Raw genomic sequence first — 21,168 nt, 5'->3', positions numbered from 1 at the left:
GAGGCCTCACTAAAGAGTTTCATCTTGAACTTCATATACAGACTAATCCTACAATATGTCATCAAAAACAATTTATAAAATTGTGGTTTTAAGACAGATGGCACCACTCTGTAATGTAAGTAATATGTAGTAGTGCCCTTGTCATGGTGAAATTTAAACCTCTGAATGATGATTAAGGGTACTGGAGAGAAGCATGCTTTGGATAAATTCCCAAGTTCATCAGATGCCTTACATGCATTGGCATGTGTCTAGATCCCACAGATCATTAGGAACAGAGTATGCTTTGGTTCACAGCCCTTATTTAGTTTACAGTTAAGCCATAAAGAATGGCCCTTAGCATATGAATCTTAAAAAACTCATTCATGAACATCTCAGTCTATAATTTGCCTCAGTATGAGCTAAAGCCATGATTTTAAACACTGAGTAGGCTCAGTGTCTTGGATGAAGCCTGTATTCAAATGTCTGCTGGCAACACTTAAGCATAGTAATAATAATTAACATTTATTAGACTATGACTAGATAACAGACTTTGTGTTAAGCACTTCCCATTCATTATCTTACTAATCCTCACAGTAACTGTGTAAAGGTGTCCTGCAATCATTTTCACTTGAGAGTTGAGAAAAGCAAGGCTTACAAAGGTAAATAACTTGTCCAAGTTCAGAGTATTAAGTTAGGACCAGAACTGTGAACTGGAACCAAAGCATTCTATGAAATTGATGTGCTGCCTGCTGCACTAAGAGGGCAGATTGGAACCAAAGCATTCTAAATCCAGCACTTGCACTCTTTTTCAAAAAGTAACATTTCATTAATACATAAGCAGTACACGTATGATGTAAACTGTTTTAAATACAGAGAAGCACAAATGAAAAGATTTAAACTCCTATTATTTAGAAGTCATCACTATAACACTTTGAGCAAATACTTCAAGATCCCACTCTATATACACATATTTTTATCAAATGAGATCATACTGTCATCTAGTTCAAAAACCTGCTTTTTGAGTCAAAAAGCATTTCAGTAAATTTTCTTCTTATCTAAGTCTGAGACCATATTCAAGTTTTCCCAATGACTCAAAAATGTTTTTTTACAGATGATTTGTTTAAATGAATATCCATCCCAGGACCACATATTGCAGCTGTTTATATGTCTCAAAATTCTTTAAATATAGCACAGTCCTTTAAAAAAAAATAATAACACTGATTTGTTGAAGAGACTAGACCAGTTGTCCTATAAAATATTCCATCTTCTCGATTTGTCTCATGGTGTCGTTTAACTTGTTCCTTTATCCCTTGCTAGCCATGTATGAGAGATAAGACATGGTAATAAGAGTTGGAATTCCAATCCAGGACGTATTGGGATGTATCTTTAGGTAAGATACTTAACTTTAGTGAGCCCTAGTTTTCTAGCTCAAACTCAACAAATATTAGCTAGTATTAGAGGTCAGTCACAGTAGAGTATTACATAGTAAATCAGAATTTGTTTTTAAATCAGTGACATTTGATGATTGATTGGATGTGGGTAGAAAGACACCCTCTAATCAATATTAACCCTTAAAATAATCTGCTTGCTTAAGTCAAGCGCTTAGTTTTTAAATTAATTCCACAATATTAGACTACATATTCCTGCATCTCAAATTTTTAAAACATAGAGATTTAAAGAAAATTGGTAGTGAGCACCTGTGGACAGTAGTCGGTTTTCTCTTCTCTGAAATCTGCCTGACCTGTTCACTGGTTGGGACCCCCAGCAAGCGTGACTGTACTTCATAAACCTGGCCACAGCTTATTGACTAGAGAGCAGATTCTCTCTCTGTGAAACTGGGGTTCCAGGCTGTTCTGGGCTATTCTGATGGATAGAGATGATGTTTTAACTCAGGAACTCTGCGTCAGCCATCTTCTGCCATATATTTAGAGTAAGAGCTAAAACTACTCTACAGAAGTGGAAGAATAAGGCAAATCTCCTGAAACAAACAAAGACTAGAGATGAAGAAGACTTTGTAATTTTCCAATTTCTACTTTTTTGTTTCTATTCTCTCCATGCACATTAGGGTCCATGAGATGTCACTGAATCCTTATAATAATGCACTCTTTTTGTTTCATGGTTCCTGTTACTTATAACCAAATACAGCAGTAAATGTCCTTGAGACCATTGTAGCAAAGAGTCAGAAAATAAAGATGATATAAGCTAATATGTTTATTTCAAAAAGTGGTTAAATTAACACAAATTTTCATTAAAAAATGGATAGTTTTTATGTGACATAGAAAAAGAGCCAAGATATAGAAAGATGTTCTAAGATACAAGACATCACTTAATCACTAAGAAAGATAAAAATGCCAGTGCTTAATATGGTAGAGTGAAGTCTACTAATAAAACTTTTGAAAATGGTTAGAGAATATTAACATCTAATGAGTAGTCATTGAGGCCAGGAACAAAGTTTTATGTTTCTTCAAAGAATGGTAATTCTTTGAAGGGAGGCAAAAGCAGAATGGTAATTCTTCAAGGGAGGCAAATATCAAGAATACAGAATTCGTATTTTTCACTAAATACATAATACAGACAAAAAGCAAAACAGCATCAAAAAGTTACTGATTTCAAGATTCCTGGGATGAAATTATTTCTAACTGGGCATACATCTATACACTTCTAAAATTTGGGAGCTAATTCACTTTATCTTGTTCATAGTAGAGTGCTCATTAAGGGGAGCACGTGGAAAGAAGGGATATTTTCATTCATCATGGCTTTAATTCTTGTATAATAGATGCTTTGTTGGAATACAACAATTTATATCAATCCCAAAAGCCTTTTGGGAGTTTGAGAATTAATAGTAATAATTTTGGTTAAGGATCCAAGTTATATTTTGAAAAGTTATTAGAAGGTCTATTACTATAATTTTGGATAAAATGCCATGTAAATATATAAGAAGAGACACTGCCCAAATTCAAGAAAACAGTTGTTAGCAAAGCCACCCTCACAATCACTCCTTTTCAACTGCTTTCCTACACATGTCTTTCTCCAAAATGTTCACTGTATCCTGTGGTAGTTATGCCCACCAAGATAATTATGAACAGATTAATTTAATGTGCTCATTCAATTTTTTAAAATTATCAAGTATTTACAATGTGCCAGGAAATTTTTCAAGGCACTGGGTTATAGAAATAAACAAAAGACACAAAATCTTTGTTTTCAAGGAAGAAGACATGGGGAGCAGATATGTCAAAAAAAAAGGGTAATAATCAATACAAATAAACTAATAAAAGAACACATAAATAAGTCAAGTAATGGTATAAACTATGAAGAAAACAAGGCAGAGAAAAGCATCAGCTAGAGATGTGGAAGGAAAAAATACTATTTTTGCTATATTGGTCAGGAAAGCCATTCGTGATGAGGTACCATTTGAACAGAGATGTGAGAGGTGAGTAAATAAATCATGTGGCAGTCTGGAGGAAAACTCTTTCAGGCAGAGTGAGCAGCAAATGCACAGGCCCTGAGGTGGAAACATTCCTGTCATGTTTTAGGAATAGTAAAGGCAAACGCGGCTGTGATTGAGCACGCGAGGGGAAGAGTGACGAAAATGAGATCAGAGAAGTGAGGAGCAAATTGCGGTGCTTTTAAATTTGTCTGAAAATTCTATGGTACTCTCCCTTTAAACATGAGCCAGACCTAGTTACTTGGTTCTAATGAATAGAAAGCCACAAAAGGGATGTTATGTGACCTTGAGGCTAGGTCATAAAAAAGGACACCTGGCGCCCAACCTCTCTCTTGTATCATTCATTCTGGAGTGTTGTGAAGACATTCAAGCAGCTTAAAGAGAAGCATACACAGGGAGGAACAGAGGCCTCCCACCAAGAACCAGCCTAACATGCCAGGCATGCAAGTGAACCTTCTCAGAAGCAGATCTTCCATCCTCAGTCAAGCCCTCAGATGACAGCAGCCCCATTTAACACCTCCCAACATCTTAACTACAACCTCAAGAAAGGCTCTAAGTCAGAACCACAATGCTCTCAATTTCCTGACCTACAGAAACAAGGAGATAATAATTTTTTGAAGTCATTAAGTTTGGACATATTTTGTTATACAATAATAAAAATAATACACAGGTAATATAGGTCCTAGAAAACAATAGTAAGGACTATCATTCTTATTCTAAATGAGATATGAAGGCACTAGAGAGTTTAAAATGTGCATGATCTGATTTTTTAAAAACATCACCCTGGATGCTCTGTGAATACACTGTAGAGGGAAATGGTGGAAGGAGATAATTCCAGGAGTCTAGTTAAGGAATATGTTGGTTTACATTAGAACAGCAGCAATTCAGGAGAGGTGTTTACATTTCAGATAAACTTGAAAGTAGAAAGCTGGCAGGATTTGTTAACGTGGTGTGTAAGATAAAAAAAAAAAAGAATCATGTGAGTCCAACATTTTTGAGCATCCAGAAAAAATGAAGCTGAACTTACTGGGAAGAACAAACTAGGGGTATAACAAGTTTGGCACCTAGGTTTTGAACATGTGAAAATTTCGATGACTACTAACCATCAAAGGGAGATGTTCAGAAGACATCTGGATATGGCATTTCAAGTTCAGGGAGAGGTTGGTTTTAAGGATATAAACTTTGAAATCCTTGGCATTTAGAGGGAAATAAGAGTCATAGACTTGGGTAAGCTGAATTAGCTAATGAGTGAAGTTGAGAAAGAGAAGAGGATCAGCTGCAAGCACTGGGCCATTGCTACATTTTGATGTCTGGAGAATGAGAAGGAATTATCAAAGGAAACTGAAAAGAAGTAATGAGTGATGTAGGAGGAGAGCCTGAGGGAAAGGTGTCCCAGAAACCACATGGATAAAGATTCAAAATAGAGGGAGAGATTTACTCCCTCTGAGTAAGATGAAAATTCACTACTGTGCATAAAAATGTTTCTTTGATGAGCATTTTCAGTCATGGAATGAGAATGCAAGCCCAACTGGAGTAGGTTAAAGACAGAATGGGAGTGTTAACATGTATATGGTAAGCCCTAGGGCAACCACCAATAAAATAACTAAAAAATATATTCTGGGGAAGTCATTAAAGGAATTTAAATGTTACTCTAGAAATTCACTTAGGGCAAAAGAAAGCAGCAAAGGAGGAACAGAACAAAACAAGATATGAGACATATAGAAAATAAAAAGATGGTAGATGTAAATCCAATTATATCAACAGTAACATTAAATGATGATACAGTCCAATCAAAAGGCAGAGATATCAGATTGGATCAGAAAAATAAAAAGATCCCACAATATGCGGTTGGCAGAAGATATACATTATGTTCAAAGATATAGATAGATTGAAAGTAAAAGGATGAAAAAACATCTACCATGCAAATAGCAACCATTAGAAGGCTGGCAATACTAATATTAGAAAAAAAATGGATTGAAAAATTGCTAGATATAAAGGGGAAGCTTTTATTTTTTAAAAAGAGTCAAGTCATCAAGAAGATATAACAATTATAAACATATTATGTACAAAAGGTGTCCCCAAATACTTGAGGTAATAATTGGCAGAATTGAAGGGAGAAATAGACAATTTATTACTAAGTCCAAGCTTATACTGCTCACTGCATGATAGGCCAATAAATCAAGGGATGAACTGTTGGGGCAAGGAATAGTGACTTTATTAAAAAAGCCAATAGACTAAGAAGATGGTAGACTAGTGTCCCCAAAGAACCATCTTGCCTGAGTTAGAATTCAAGCCTCTTTGATACTAAAAGGGGAGGGAGTAAAGTCAAACATTTCCTGGTTCCCATCAGCCACCAGAGGAGATGTGTTAATTTCTACCTTCCTGCAGCCATTCACAGGCAGGCCTGGTCAGGATGTTTCCTGTGAGCTAAACAAAGAATTTTAGCTTACTGCTCATTACTTGGGAGGCAGGATTCCCAAAGATGGGCCATTATGTATAATTTAAGCTTATAGGTAACATCCCTTTAGTGATTAACAAGCAATAGAATTAAAAGTTTAAAGTAAAAGAAACAGCTAATATAGAGTCAGAGTTGTTCGTCCCTATTACAAATTGAACAATAATAGCTGGAGACTCCAATACCCTACTTTCATAATGGATAAAACAGATAGACAGATGATTTAACAAGGAAACAGAAGATTTGAATGACACTACAAACCAACTAAACCTAAGAAACATCTATAGAACACTACATCCAACCACAGGAGTATAAACATTCTTCTCAAGTGCACAAGGAACTTTCTCCAGGTAGACCATATATTGGGCTATCAAACAGTATCAATATATTTCAAAGGATTAAAATCATTCAAAGTATGTTCTCAGACCACTATGAAGTGAAATTAGAAATCACTAACAAAGAACTTTGGAAAATCCAAAAATATGTGGAAATTAAACAATATACTCCAAAATAACCAATAGGTCAAAAGGAAAAAATCACAAAGAAAATTCGATAGGAAATCACATAAAAAGTACCTTGAGATGAATAAAATGAAGATACTACATATCAACACTTATGGGATGCAAATAAAGCAGTGCTTACAGGAAAATTTATCCCTGTAAATACCTACATTATTAAAGAAAAAAGATATTGAAGCAATAACTTAACCTTCTAGTTTAAAACATTGAGAGGCAAAAGAGCAAACTAAACTCCAAGTGAGCAAAAGGAAAGAAATAATAAAAATTAGAGCAAAGATTAGTGAAATAATAGAAAAACCATAGAAACAATCAATGATACCAAAAGTTAGTTCTTTCAAAAGAATAAAATTGGCAGATTATCTAGACTAACCACGCCAAAAGAGAGAATATTCAAATGACTAAAGTCAGGAATAAAAGAATAACCACTACAATAGGCAAAACTATAGAAATAGAAAGTGGATTAGTGGTTACCTAGGGCATGGGTGGACTTGCGGAATATGAGGAGTAACTGCTAATGGGTGAAAGATTTCTTTTCAAAGTGATGAGAATGTTCTAAAATCGATTGTGGTGATGGTCTACAACTTGAAGGACATACTAAAAATCACTTAATGTTTTAAATATTTGTATCTAATGATAAGGTAAGTAAATTATATCTCAGTAAAGCTGCAACTGACAGAAGGAAGAGAGAAAATGAGAGGAGAATTAGAGGACCTAAGAATAGCTCTTTCACGGAGTTTGCCATAAAAGGGTAGAGAAATGAGACTAAAGCTGGAGAGAAAATGTGGGGTCAAATTATGCCTAATTTCTAAGTGGAAGGTATTACATATGTTTGTATTTTAATTAATGTCTCAGTGGGTGGTAATGCAGGAGAGAGAGAAAGAGAGCACATTTGCAAATAGGCAGTGGGTAATGAGATCCATTGCAGAAGTAGAGGAGTTGGTCTGAAGTCAAAGCACAACCTTGCAGTGCATTCAGCTGATCTATTGTAGTGGGGCAGGCAGAGAGTATGGTCATAGATGCACAGAGGTTGGAAGACTGGTACGGTGGGCATGAGAAAATTCTTTGTGAAGGGGAAGAAAGAAAGAAACCAGGAGAATTAAAGAAGCAACAACAGAGAATCTGGGCAAAGAACCTCAAGGATCAGGGTGGAGGAAATGGTACCGACAGGGATGTACAAACAACCCAAGATCATTGCTCTTGGTAAGCCCTCCCTGCCCTCAAAGCTCTAGGGGTTGTGCTGCACTCAGTGCAAGAATAGATGATATAAATACAAGGTGGCCAAGTTCCCCAACTCTAAGCAGTCAAGCTCCAAGAGAGGGGAGAAATAATAAAGGCACTGCCACAATATGTCTCTAGCCTCATGACAGTCTGACCACATTTTACTCATCCTGGTTTTCCTGTCTGCTTGTCACATCATCCAACCCTCTCTCTGCCCAATCCTACTCCAGCAGGTTTGAGCTTAGATTCATCCACATTCAAACCGCCACTTGACTTTGATCTCTCTCTGCAATGAACTCACTGTCTAACTCCCAGTTGCCCCGACCCTGCTGTCCCTTCAAGATGCCTCCCTGCTACTGGCTTCTGACCCCAGCCTGCCCCAGCCTTGATTTGCTCTTCCCAGTTTGGCTCTGAAAACTTCTAGTGATCCCACCCCACTGCAAAGCCTAGATAGGACTGTTGTGTTCTAAAAGGTCACCAGTCAATGGGGTGTTTAGAACTCAAAGAATTTCCCCATAGGAAAAAAATTGTTATAAATAGTGGTATGGTTCCCAGGCCAACCCACAAAGGCCTATTTAACCAAACACAGTGCTGGCATAGCTGTCCTAAGCCATGGGGTCCCCTAAGTCAAATGAGGTTGACCAGGGTAGGGGTGGGGGAAGGAACTAGGCAAGACAGTAGAAGGCCTTGGCAATTTAAGAGTTCCCATGGAAACATGGAGGGGGAGAGTCCAGTGACAGAGGAGGCAAAGAAGAGGTTGAACAGTATCTCAGAGGGCAACCAAGTAGAGGTGAAGTTTGCAGAGCAGAAGGCACCCCTTCCCAGAGAGGGCTCACAGAATGGAATTATCTCTGCCTGGGAAAAGTCTGGTGGCAGGGAAGCAAGGGCCAGCCCTCTAGATCATAACCAGAAAAACATTGCAGCAGGTCTCCCCTTAACTTTGGAGTGTCTACTCTCCAGCTAACTCTGTCTCTGCCCCTGATCCTATGAATTCTTCTCTGGCCCTTTTGCCATTCACCTCATCCTGCTTATTGGATGGCCCCTGATTACTGGCTGTTCACATAGGGAGATTGACTTTCCTTGGTTTGCTTGCTTTTTGGTTGAGTGAGTCATTTGTTTTGACTGCCCCACATCCATTCCATTGCACATCCTTACTTTCAGTAAGTGAGCTCCTTTACGGGAATCCCTCTCTTCCGTTGATACAGACTAGGGGATTGGAGATCAAGGTGCCGTGTCCTCCCCTAGCCAAGAAAACCACAAGAGAGATTACTTGTACCTTCAGTTCTTCTGGATCTAGCTCACTATTCAGCCTCACATTCAATCTGCAAGAGCCTCCCTAGCCTTTCAGTGAATTGCTTTATGCTTGAGTCAGCCATCTCTGCAACCAACAATCTCCAGTACAGGCAGGATAACAGAGCGTTCTGTTCATCACTTATTTTATACTTTCCAACACACTCTCTGAATGTTTGATGTTTGCTTGTCATTTGGCCCCAGTTCATGCCTCACAGGCTCCTGCAATTCCATATGTGCCCTGCTTGCCTGTACCCCCAAATTGCTGCCGCTGAGAGCCCATTATAACCACTACCATTGCTCTTCCCAAGAAGGCTTCGGCTAAAATGAAAGCAGATATCCATAAGGTTGCTGCCTTAGCCCTCCTTAACGTCTTCCCCTTCCAAATACATATCCCAGTCCTCCAGGCCCACGTCTCAGAATTTCCTGTGTGACTGAATAAAATGCAGATCCACAGGCCCCAAACCCAGGAATTCTTTTTAGTAGGTCTACTGTGAAGCATCTCTAAGAATCTGCATCTCTACAACCAGCCCAGGTGATAGTGAGGCCCATGGTCCGGGAAATGCTGCTGTGCTGTAACTCCCATCATTTGACACACCTGTCAGCTTTGCCATTCACAGGGGCTGCTCCAGCTGCTACGCTGGCAGCATCCTTCTGCCATGAAATCTCAAGATTTTCAATAAATATTTCCTTTACTTTTCATGGATAGTGAGATGGACACAAATCGAGAAGTGGTAACAGGAATAACAGGTAACAGTTCCATTCCCATGGATCAACTGGCAAATTTTAAAGTTAGTTTCTGCCAAGTTAAAACCTGATAAAAAAATTTTTGAGTAGTGAGGTGGGAGGAAATCTGTGCATTGATAGTCACAGATCTGCTGGTCAAAAGATATACACACTTACACCCATTTATTTTTTTGTCCTCATTTGACTATTCAAAGAATAAAAACTTACATGCACAATGAGCTAGTAGCCATCCCAATCTACCTGACCAAGGGGGATAGAAATGAAAACTTGAAGGCTCAGATTCACAAGCACTTAGTGTATTAAAACTGCCCAGACAGGACTTTGTATATCAGACTGTAAGGAAGAGCCCCCATCAAAGGCGGGAGGAGGGACCACTGCAGAGCACAGAGCCCTTCCAGCCCTTGTTTCTGTCCTTCCATGCAATGGAAAATACCAGAAATGCTGGCAGCAGGACAAAGCAAATGGTCTTTCAGACTTTAGAAAAGTATTGTATTACATGCAGTTCTTCATGATATCTAGTATTAATCTAAAACTAACACCCAAGGCCAACTTCACAGTGTGTTTTATGATTATTAAATGATATGACATTCTCAATGTCTGGGAACAGACATTTTTGCATGGGAGGTGGCTGGGACTGCTAGCTAAGACGCTTGTTTTTCTTTGTTTCAACATTTTCCTCTCTGACTTCCTATCACTCCCTTCTTTAAAAAAAAAAAAACTATTTGTAGTAGCTGCTCTAGTTTCTGCCCTTAGAAATCTGCTCTATTTATTAACTACTCCTCCGGTGAAGAAATTCCACTGAAATTCCTTCAGGGCCTGGCTGCCTTTCAGCTTCTCTCTGCACATTCCTGCCTCTATGTATGTCACCATCTTAAATAGCTGAGCCTTCTGTGCTTTAATAAGGTCTCTCTATAATCTTTTTTTTTAAGAACTCAGACCTAGTTTTGCTAAGTTTCTGAATACCTCAGATTGTAAAGCCCCCATAATACTCTAATTAATTTCTGTTCTACCTCATCTGTGTCCTCACTGGTTGGCTAATAACATAAGGACCAGAACTGACCTCATTACAATAACTTCTTACATTTCTTCTTACACATCGTAATCGAAATGATTCCTCCAGGCTGGTTATTTGAATTACATCCCCCAACCCGGCTCCCACCCTCAACCCCCTCGAGGTGCCATGTTAAAAATTTAGATGTGCATTCTTCATAGATTCCAATTCTCTGGGTTCCAAATTTCGGGTCCTGAATTTTTTAAAAGGCATATTCTTTTTCTTTGCTAAGTTTATGACATGTCCAAGCGTTGCACTGCCTGCATAAAAGAAAACTAAACATGGAAAAGTATCATTCTAAATTACTATCTGCCAGAATTTACCACAGAAAGGGGGGAGGGGAAGAAAACTGCAAACATCCTATTGTCTTATGACAAGCACTTCCTTGAAAAGCTTTCAGAAGCTCTTAGAAAGAACATCCCACCCTTAGGGTATAAGCAGTCTGCTAGCATTGCATCCTGACTTTACCCAGATGAGGCTTTACAGGTGTGTTCCTATGAGAAAATCCCAGAACCCTCTCCACAAATTCAGAGTTGTTAAATATTTCCTAAATGCCTCTTCCCCCTTCCCTACCCACATCTCATTCTCAAATTACCTCCAGACTCTTGATTGTAACAAAAGCCAGTACTGGAACAGGAAATTTACTGATTCTTTTTGCTGATTCCTGAGCAAGGTGAAAGCACCATTGTCACTTGTTGAGACACTTTTAATTTACTACTCAAGTGGCCTCTGACATCTCCCATTGAGCCCTGATACAGCTTCAAGGAAATGGCGCTCTATCAGCTTGCATGTGGCCATGTTGAACAGTAGTACATTCAGTGCTTCCTCAGGGTCAAGATGGCCTTCCTTTGGCTCCTTGTGCCAGCTCCTTCAGCTTTCTCCCTCCTGGGGATGAGATTTTCATGTACCTATACAGAAAATTCCCACTACTTGTGATTTTTAATTTATGGGCTTGCATAGTCATAAAGCCCCATATGGCTTGGGCAGCACTGTGATTTTCTTGCTAAATCGTGTTCTACAGTTTACATTCAGCACAAATCATCTCTTAAATCATGTCACATAAAGGAAGACTGAACATTAGGGAGAGAATTACTTAGACACTTCATTGGAAGGTATGTTTGAAGATCTCCCGATGACACTGGGCAGTGGCAGCCAGGGTTTTTGTCCCATAGCATGATTCCCCATCCACTTTGAAACACAACTCCCTTTCCTTTGAAGAGCTCCTATTCTCTCCCATGAGACTGGAGGCAGAGCTTCACCACTACTCCTGGAACACAGGTGGAAGCTCGTATGGGCTGGGCTCATCACAGGGTGCCTGTCCCCCAAACTCGGTAAATCAGAACTGTTTCCTGGAAGTAATAACCGGATGCTGAGTGAAAGAAACCTTCTTGATGCAAGGTTTGAATACAATGGGATAATGCAGCACTGAAGCTAGTGACACCATCTTCTCTGCCACGTGGGGAGGACCAAGCTGCAAAATGAGGCCAAGAAAAGACAAGAGTCAGAAGATGAGTTCACAGTGCTGGTCCATGAGGCTCTTGTGATTCAAGTTCTTCTGAGAGCTACTGTGTCTTCTTGGGCCTCTTCTGTGAGCTCACTTCTGTGAGCCTCCAGGTCCTGAAGATCTGTGAGAACTAATATTTTATTTCATGCTTAAGATCATTTGGTTTCAGCCACTTGCAGCCAAAAATGCTCTAACTAAATAAAACCTCTTCTCTCATGGGCTGTGGAAATATTCTAGGGGCTGTGTTGTCCACAAGGCTATTCTAAAAAAAAAAAAACACAAAAGAATGCAGCTCTCATCTAATTAAGGTGAGCATGGAATAGGTTGAGTACTAGTGGAGACGTGGAAATGTTTGTTTCAAACATACCAAAGGCTTCCAGGTGAGGGAGTTAACCACAAGACCAGTGACTGCACTAAATGGCTGATGCAAAAAAAAAAAAAAAAAAAAAAGGAAAAGAGAGAATGAGAGGTAGGAGCCAGAGCTTTGCAAGGTAAAGTAGGATAGCGCAGCCAAGCCAAAAAGAAGAAGATAAAAACCAGCTATGGGTTTCACCTATAATAATAACAGTCACAGTACACACACGTCACAGAGCTATTGGAAGGACGCAATGAGTTACTCTATAAAAAGAGCTTGGAACAATACCTGATACATAGTAAGCGCTGTAAAAGTGCCAGCCACTATTGTTATCATCCCTGTTGGGTTGGAAATACTGGAGTGTGACTTGGCCATGAGGTAAAAGAACAGGCTAGATTTTAAAATTCTTTCCCAGAAGCAGCTTCTTATGGAACAATCTGTTAAGAGAACAGTTTAACCCGAGACAGAGCTGGGAAATATCAGACAGGTCTTCTCATTGCCTGCTCCTCCCACCTTAATACATGTCACACACCCCTGCCCTAGCTAAGGTGATATTTCCGAAAAGAGTTTCAAACTTTTCACAGCAGGACTTTTTTGTTTCAAAGGAAATCTGAAGTGTAATTTCCCTCCAGTATAAAAAACATTAAGTCTTTTATTTTCCTCAGCATCCAATTTACTTCCAGGCTGTGTTTGGTTGGTTGGCTGATTATTTTATTCATTCATTGGTTTTATAATATCAAGAAAATCCAGACTACCAGGGATAACAATTGCAAACTGTACTTCTTCTTAAAAAGTAGCTTGCTTTGCATCTTGGGAAACTCTTTAAGTAAACAGAAATAGCAAAAGAAGTTTTATGTGGAAATCTGCACAAAAATGGTATATACTTGAGAAAGTATTTATTATTATGAATTTCAGTTAAAATATATCTTAAATAAATCTAATCCAATATTTGCAGTTCCCTTAATTTAGCTCTATAACCTTAGAGTAGGCAAAACTCCAACACCACCTCCAAGATTTCCATCCCCTGTTGTACACACCCTATGTAACATAATCTTCTCCCCTTAAAGTGTGGGCAGGATCTGTGACTGTTATGGAATAACACTCTAATAATTAGGTTAAATTATGTGGCAAAGGCAAAAGGACTTTGTCAGTGTAAATAAGGTTCTCATTCATTTGACTATGAGTTAATCAAAAGGAGGTCGCCTTAGGTGGCCCTGACCTAATCAGGTGAGCCCCTTAAAAGAAACTCAAAGTAGCAATTCTCCACTGGCCTTGAAAAAGTAAGCTGACATGTGAGAGCACTACATGGCTAAGACCTAAGGGTGGCCTCTAGAAGCTGAGAGCAATTCCCAGCCAATAAACTGTAAGAAAATGGGGATATAAGTCCCAAAATCACACAAAAAAGTGAATTCGGGCAAAAAAAAAAAAGACACAAAAACACAAAAAACAAAAAATACTGAATTAGACTTAGACGAGAACCCTGAGCCTCAGATGAGATCACAGCACCAGCCAACACCTTGATTTTAGCCTTGAAAGTCCCTGAGCAGAGGACCCAATTAACCCATACCTGGATCCTGACCCACAGAAACTGTGAGATAGTAAATGAATTTATTCTAATCCAAGTTTGTGCTAAGTTTGTTATGCAGCAATAGCAAACAAATACAAACTTTATAGAAGACCGTATATGCTAAATATTAGAGGATGCCAACCTGGTAGTCAAGGTATTCTAGGAGACTTTCTTGAGGTTGGCATGGGTGTCTTCAGGGGAAAAAAAAAAAACATTGTTCAGAAAAGAGAAATAAAAGTTTGGCAAAGCCAGCATTGTCAGAAAGAAGCCTAAGAAACAAACAGCAGTGTTTATAGCCTAGGGAAGAGAGAAGTGGCTAGGTATCTAGCAGAGGTGTCAAAATACCTTCTTTGAGTACATGGGAGGAAAAAAATGGATATAAAACATGAAGGAAGACTACAAGATTGTAAATAACATTTATCTTTTTCATTCTGATTATTAAAATAATACATACTCATTGAAGAAAATTTAGAAATGAACAGCAAAGAAAGTATAAAAGAAAATATATATTCATATATATACATATTTTCTAACTTTTTTCTCACCAAATTCATCAGTATTATCCTGGGTTTATGTCATCTGCATCATTTTTAAAGGCTGCATACTATTCTATCCCATGGTATGTGCTATGATTTATTTAACAACTCCCCTATTGTTGGAAGTTAAAGCTTAAATTTTTAAATTAATTTAAAAATATTTATTCTGAAATTGGGAGAAGCCTTCAAGTAACAAAAACTGTAGAAAATAGCATTCATTCATAGAACTTCTTGTCCTGGCATTCAACTACATTTACAACTTTAAAACCATCCAAAATCAATCTAGTAGAGGTTCCTGCTGTGTAAAATCCTATCTTATCCTCAGAGTTTCCTCTGTCCTCGGGTATTCCTTTTGTTCAAACATGCTCTGGCTTGATTCAGATTACTTGTTCTCATAGCAATTTCCTCCCCTGGGAAATTTGTTCTTTCCTGGCCTCTCTCCCTCCGTCACCTTTGTAAACATTAAGGTACCATATGAGATTTGTTCTAAGCAATGTTTACTTTCTCGTTTAGTAAAAGGCATATTCCTTTTCTGAGAAAGGCCTATTGTCATATCACTAATAACTCATTCCTTGTGCACATGTAAAATAGGGCCTACAAGCCTCCAGGCAATCCTTCCCTCCTCCCACTGTATGACTTTCATTTGTCATGTTTTCCTTGCACTCTCTAAAATTTACTTTGCAGTCTCTCCACCTTGCCTCTGTCTGTGCTGTCATGTTTACACTCAGCCCAGAGAAGCTACAGGAGCTAGTGGCTAGTGACTTGGTCTTGAGTTGGCCCACCTTTGATGGGTAACTGGCACCCCAGATGATAGAGGGACTCTGTGAGGAAGATGCTGTGTGCTGTGTCTTTGGTAGGTAATGTAACATGGGTTCTAGATTCAGACAGACCAGAGGTGACGTGTCTGAGGGAGAGGATCAGCTGCTCTGTTGTTCTGAGACAAGAAGGATTTGATAAGGGATGAAGACCTCTTATGTGACTACCTGCTGCTGTGGTCCTCTGTCTGCTGTTTCACCTCCTTTTCTGGCTAATGCTGAACTGACCTCAGAATCCTCTGGCTTCCTCAGAGGGCAACCTTGTGAGCTTTTCATAATGCTCTTGTGCTTCCCTACTCCCCTGCTGTGCGAATCCATTCCCACTGACCCACATTGCCTCTCCTCAGCTCTCACCACTAGCATTCCACCCTCTGCACTGTCCAGATTCCCTCAACCAGGGGCCCTCTTTCTTGGGTGGAGCAATAGCCTGAAGCCTCCAGCCTAATGATACTTGTGTGATTTTCCTTGGAGAATGGGAAACTCAGGCCAAACAGTGGCAGCTCAGGCTCCTCCACTGCACCGTCCACCATTGCTCTGCCATCACTGTCGCATTCTATTCTGCCCTACGTGCGCAGGGGACAGGTAAATCCAACTGGGGTCTTCCAACAGCGCTGTGATGTCTACAGATCGTAGGAGACTGTCACCTACCCATTTAGCTTAGCAGAGGTTGGGCAGGAAACACCAACAGCCCCCTCTTGGTGGTGGCGTAGAAAAACCTCAGATGATGAACACTGAAACCCTAGTAATTCCAACTCTCATTCTCCTCTCTTCCACATTATTCTGCATACGAATGTACAATGGTTCAACTTAGGATTTTTCAACTTTACGATGGTGCAGAAGCAATATGTATTCAGTAGAAACTGTACTTCAGATTGTGAATTTTAATCTTTTCCTGGGCTAGCGATATGCGGAGCAATACTCTCTCATGATGCTGGGCAGTAGCAGCTGCAGTTCCCAGGTAGCCACATGATCATGAGGGTAGAACAACCGACACACTTACAAGTAATTGGTACCTATACAACCAATCTGTTTCTCACTTTCAGTACAGTATTCAATAAATTACATGAGATATTCAACACTTCATTATAAAATAGGCTTCATGTTAGATGATTTTGCCCAACTGTAGACTGATACAAGTACTCTCCACACTAAGCTATGATGTTCGGTAGGTTGGGTGTTATTAAGTGCATTTTTGACTTAAATATGATATTTTTAACTTATGATGGGCTTGTCAGGATGAAACCCCATTGTAAGTCAAGATCTGTATATAACCTGGCTGGGGGTTAGGGATAAGGCTGTATCCATGGCCTTAAAATAAGCCCTGGGACAGCATATGGTACCATTTTTTACCAGCTCTCTATAGACTTCAAATCTAACTGAACACTATATTTACCTGCAGCATTTTTTAAAATAATATGTCTCCAGGTCCAGGTACTAGATACCGTTTTTTCAATTGGTCTGGGGTAAGTCTCTGGTTTTTGTGATTTTTTTTTCTTTTTAAAGTTTTTTGGGGGAGGCAGGATTATTAAAATAATTTTTTTGAGATAATTGTAGATTTACACGCAATGGTAAGAAATAATACAGAAAGATCTTATGTACCCTGTACCCAGTTCTGGCCAGTGACTGTGACACTGACAGTGATAACAGCCAAGACACAGAAGATTTTCATCAAAATTACAATTGCAATCACTAATATATTCTCTGTGTATATAATTTTGTCATTTCAAGAATGCTATGTAAATGGAATTATAACATATGTAATATACTGGGTTTATCACTCAGCATAATTCTCTGGAGAGTCACTGAGGTTGTTGCATGTATTGTGTATCAAGAGTTTGTTTCTGTTTTATTGCTGAGTAGTAGTCCATGGTATGGGGGTAGCACAGTTGGTTTAACAATTCGCCTCAAAGGAAATCCAAAATTGTTTGCATTTTTTGGCTATTATGAATAAAACAGCTATAAATATTCATAGGCAAGTGTGTGAACTTAGGTTTTCATCTCTCTGGGATAAATGCGCAAGAATGCAATTGCTGGGTTGCATGATAGTTGCATGTTCAGTTTTATAGGAAATTGCATTGCTTCATAGATAGTTCTTGGTGATCACAGCATGAATTCTAGATGGCAAAAGGGAGGAAGGGCAGAAGGCCAGAAGGGGTCCTCTCCAGTTATGCCACTTTTCTTTACGCATCTTCTCAGAAATTATAGACAACACTTCTATTTATGTCTTACAGCAAGCACTTATCTGGCAATACCTAGCTGCAAAAGAGTCTGTGAGATGTTATCTCATCTGAGGGCATTGCCACTCTAAATAAAATCATGGCGCCATCTATCAGAATAAACTAGAGTATGCTGCAATTTCAATCTACCAAACAACTCAAAATCTCAGGGTTAAAACAACAAAGGCTTATTTTCCTCTCCTATTACATGACCATCCTGGATTATTAGGGTTCTGATCTGTGGTATGTTTATGCTGAAACCCAGAACCACTCTCAGAAACATTGCTAGTCATCACAGGAGAGATAGAAAGAAAGAGAAAGAAACATGAGTATCACTCTGGTTTTTAAAGTTCACATTTTATTGGTCAAAGCAAGTCACATGGTCACATCTAACTACAATGGGGCAGGGAAGTATAGTCTACTACTTACCAAAAGGAGAAACTGCTGGGATAGGATGCAGTCTCTGCCACAGTCTGAATCCTCTATATATTTATAACCTGCTCTTGTAAACTGTTTATTTATAACCTGCTTTTGCTCTATTGCTTGTATATTGATGACCCTAGGGTTTTCATTGTCCTTGTCTAAATATGCTATGCTACTTCAATATGTAGTACCACATATTAATGAAGTTTGAAATGTCCCTGGAATGTTCTTCCTCCATTTAACCTCAGTATTCTCAAGACTCAACTTAGGTTTCCTTAAGCCCCATGCCCTGTCCCACAGCACCTTATCTGTGCTTACCTATTAGGATTAGGTACAGCTGTGAGTAGCAGTTCCATAATTCTGACCTAGTATGGCAGCTCTGTTCCACAAAATCATCGAGATCCCGGTCTTTCTATCTTGCACTCTGTCACTCTTCTCATACCACCTCATGTCAAGTTGGCTGCTTAAATTCTAACCATCGTGTCTCTACTCCAGTCAGCAGGAAGGATGAGGGTCAGAGAATGGAGCACAACTCCCTTCCAAAGATCTTTCTCATTAGTTACAAATGACACTTCCACTTACATCTCATTAACCAGAACTTAGTCACCAAGATATATACTCTGCTGCAAGGGAGTCTGGAAAATGTACATTTCTTTTTGGTAAGGCATGTGTTTGGGTCAAAACTGAGGTTCTACTACTAACAAAGAAGAGACGATATTGAGGGATAAATAGCTGTCTCTTCTGCAAAGATAAGCAGAAGTCCATTTTTTCATCCTCCTTTCCAGCCTTTATTCAATCAAAAACATTTTTTGAGTTCCTACTGTCTAACAGTAAGCAAGATCGGCATGATTTCTACATTTATGAAGCTTTCAAACATTAAACAAATAATCACCCAAGTGAATATATAATTACAACTTTTGATTAGAACAATGAAGGAAAATTTTGCTAAGAGAGAGACTAATGGGGATGGGGACTAATTTAGATGGAAGTGGGGATAAGGCAAAGCCTTTTGAGGGTTGCAGGGAGAAGTATGGCCAGGGGAGGCTGGCACAAGCATCAGATAGCAGTGGATGGGGACCATTCCAGGAAGAGGGGGAAATAGTCTGCAAAGGCCTTGAGGGAAGAAGGAGCTTGGTATATCTGAAAAATGGAAGGAAGGCCAGTGTGGTTGTAACCTGGTGAGAGAGAGGAAAAAAGGTCTGAGAAGTATGGACAGAGGCCAGAACCGAAGATTTTGCAGGTCATGCTAAGGATTTTGGATTTTATTTCATATATATTAGGAAGGCATTGGAGGATTTTAGGAAGAGTGACATGATTACCAACCATTAAGTAAACAAGGAAGTTAGAGAATAGGGACTTCTTATTTTTCATGTGTTACATTTTCCCGTACTTGATGCTGCTATTTTTATCATTCTTTGTATAATCACTTTTCTTTGAACATTTTTCCTTCTCCTATCCAGATGCATGAAGTAGTATTTGCATTCTTCTGAATTGGCCTTGTTAAAATTCATCATTGGTTTATTTTTATTCTTTCTTAGGTCCCTGTTTTTCATTTGCCTATGCTGTAAAAGAGGCAGAAAAACAGAAAGAGCTTCATTCAAGGAAAAAAAAAGGTTATTTAATGTACTTCAACTTAAGACCAGTCCCCAGTATTCCTTTTTATACAACTATTTTCAATCCTATTTTGTGATTTTACAAGGCTGGCACAAACTGTAAACTTCTAGATTCATTATTGGCTTGAATATTCCCAAAGATAACATGGAAGGAAGGGCACAGTGAAATTCTTCTAGGTTTTAGCCCTGCTTTGGCCCCCAAGTCCTGATTCAGACCTAGGCCCTGGACTCCTGGCAATGACATACCCTGGCCTGATTGTTTCTGTGACCTCATTAACTTCTGTCTCCAGGCTTCCTCTACAGGCCTGGGCAGGGCCCTGATGCTGGTCTGAGGATCTTTGAGGAAGCCTCAAATGTTCACTTTTGGGACATATTTTTATATTTTTAATATCTTTGTGTTTAAATCTAGCCATCTTAAGTCCAGGAAATAAAGAAAACCTTGCTAAATAAGAGGTTCATGGGGATGGAGTCTAATTCAGATGGGAGAAAGGACCAGAGAAAGCTTTTTGAGGGTTGTGGGGAGAAGTATGGTTGGGTACCCCCTTCAATAGGGTTAGGGGACATGTTCTGATCACCTACTTGTATCTGCACTGTGCTTGGTATTAGGATTCAAGAATACATTGACTGAGAGAGGCAGGGAAGGATTCATATAGAGACAGCTCTTTCGCTGAGATTTGAGGCACAAGCAGAGGTAACCAGGTGAGTGTGACATGGAGGGACATTCAGAGAGAAGGAACAGTATGGGCACAAGCGTGTAGATAAGAGAGCACAGCAGAGCCTATTGTGGAACTGTAACATGTGGGGCTAGTGTAGAGAGTGTAGGAAGCAGAGAACTGGGATGTGAGTCTGAAGAGCTGAATAGCACCTTAATATGGAGGTACTGCATCCTCTAGGTGATGAGAGCAACGAAAAGATTTAAGCAGGAGAGAGAGATGAGAAATCTGCATGTCAGAACTAACTTCCTGAAAGCAATGTGGAAGGAAGATTTAAGTGTATGAGCCTGGAAGCACTTTTTATAACAGCCTACATGAGAGTGGGTGAAAAACTGACCTTGTATAATGGTAATAAGATTCAAGTTACTGAGGGAGACACAGCCAGGAGGGCAGAATGGACACACTTTGGAGAATAATTGGATGAGAGGTGTGAGTGACAGTCGTAGGTCAAAAATGAGTTCTCAGTTGATGGTTGGTGCTATTGAATGAGGCAAATCACTAAGTTAAGCAATAAAGGGAAAAGAGCAAGTCTGGTAGGAAAGATGATGAATTCATTTTCAGACACGTTGAGTCAACTGATTTCAATGGGCAGAGATCAAGTTGATGTTAGTTCCAACTCATTTCTATTTCATTGTTTCTTTACTGGATGTAAAGATTAAAGTAAAGGAGATGAGCAAAAAAGAAAGAGACAAGTGAAAGAGAAACTAGGATATAAGAGTAAGA

The 21,168-nt window shown here is 39.2% G+C and overlaps 1 pseudogene; it reads left to right on the top strand.

Moving 5' to 3' along the window:
- The first annotated feature begins 7,403 nt into the window (after positions 1–7,403).
- Positions 7,404–21,168, top strand: part of LOC140696283 (ferritin light chain pseudogene) — a 33,478-nt pseudogene continuing 19,713 nt past the window's right edge.

Source organism: Vicugna pacos, chromosome 5, assembly GCF_048564905.1.
Source record: "Vicugna pacos chromosome 5, VicPac4, whole genome shotgun sequence".
NCBI lineage: Eukaryota > Metazoa > Chordata > Mammalia > Artiodactyla > Camelidae > Vicugna > Vicugna pacos.
Note: the sequence above shows the minus strand (reverse complement) of the source record. Positions and strands in the feature narration are given on the sequence as shown.